Genomic DNA, 1681 nt, shown 5'->3' on the forward strand with positions numbered 1-1681 from the left:
GTCACGGTCGCGAGCTTTGACTAGCTAACCTAAAACTCTATACTAAGTTATAATTATCTACTGTTAGCACAAAGCACACGGTAAGGGGATAGATAGCGCCACTATATTCATTTGTGGTATGCCTCGTTCTTCAACATTATAATTTTGAATATATATATTTTAACTAAATAGTTTAATGAAAGCGTTTATGAGAAGGTAACTTAATCACTGAATGATTCCAGGTGCCTACTTTCCTTAATGATAACGTTAGCTTTGCTGCTAGTAGATTTAAACTAAATGAATGGCAAGGCCCCATTAGCCATTAACATTGATGTACTTGTTAAAGTAACTGACAGTTGGCCTGTGGTCTCAGTTTTTGAGGTATCCTTAGGCATTGACGCGAAATGGCGCTAATATACATATATACCGTTAGTTAAGGCTTACTAGTCTGTTAAAATATGGGGCAGGCAGATAATGTTACTTGAAGTTAGTTCACATTGAGAAACTGCTCAGAAAACTACCAGTTTGCTAGATACAACAAGGTGCTGCATAGATTGATACTGTAACGGAAGTGAGTTCAGTCCTAATAATAATAAGTAGCTTTATGCAAGTCAAGAATGAAGCTAATCTGCCTCATTTGGAACGTTTCACCCTTTATTGCACATAATTCTGGTGCAAACTCACTCTCTTTGAACATTTAATATGTTGAACTGAACAAATAAAGACAAGAAAATAAATAGCAAAGCAGAGCCAAATAGAGCATCCAATAAATAAGAAATCAATAAAAATTCACAAAGGTAAGTCCAGTAAAGAAATGATTTTTCAATTCAATTCAATTTTATTTGTACAATGATGGGGGATAGCGAGCAGCGACAACAGCAATAACAGTAACTGTAGCAATAATAATAATAATAACTAATAGAATAATATTATACAGTGGATTTTTTAGCATATGTCGAGGCTAGCAGGACTCATGGCAGGAGAGTTCCACCAGGGAATCCTAATGAGAACCTGCAAGACGATAAAGCACAAGAACTGCCGGGGAAGAACTGTGAAGTTTAGTAACATGGTATTAATGACATGAATTGAGTGCAGAAAGAGTGAGAAGAGGAAGGAGGAGGAGGCTCAGTTGCACCATTGGGAAATCCCGATAGTCTAGGCCTTATTAGCAGCAATAGATAAGAGGATTGGTGTCAGGACTTTCAAGGCCTGATCCGCCCTAACGCTATGAAGACTTTATCAAAGGAGGATACGTGCTTAAGCTTCTAGCCTTAAATGTGGAAGAGGGTGTCCTTTTTGCCTTCCCGAACCACAACAGGAAAGCTTGGGTTCCACAGGTGAGAGGGAGCTTTGGTAACTGACAGGCTCTTGGCTCCTGTTCTTTAACTTTTAGGAGGGACTATAGGAACCACAAGTAGCCCAGGCATTCACGGAGAATCGTAGTGCTCTTAGAGGTATGGTAAATGTGGTACTATGGAGGCTCTTCAAGAGTAATGAAGGTGCACTGACCATGAAGAGCTTGTATAGTGAGGGAGAGAGAATTTTTAATATCTATTCTAAATTTAACAGGAGCCCACATGCAGATGAAGCTAGAACAGGGGGAGATGTGATCTCTTTTCCGTTTTTAGTTTCTTTAAGTACTCGTGCTGCAGCGTTTTAAAGTTAACTGAGTGTTTCTTTTAATGGACTTTATCTCTTCTCC

The 1681-nt window shown here is 38.8% G+C and overlaps 1 protein-coding gene across 1 annotated transcript in view; it reads left to right on the forward strand.

The window, feature by feature from the left end:
- Positions 1 to 1681, forward strand: part of LOC118326888 (elongation factor 1-alpha 1-like) — a 13472-nt gene that overhangs the window by 968 nt on the left and 10823 nt on the right. The gene's annotated exons all lie outside the window — the stretch shown is intronic.

The sequence above is a fragment of the Morone saxatilis genome, unplaced genomic scaffold (genome assembly GCF_004916995.1).
Source record: "Morone saxatilis isolate NCDOM2014 unplaced genomic scaffold, NCSU_SB_2.0 Contig17, whole genome shotgun sequence".
Taxonomy (NCBI): domain Eukaryota; kingdom Metazoa; phylum Chordata; class Actinopteri; family Moronidae; genus Morone; species Morone saxatilis.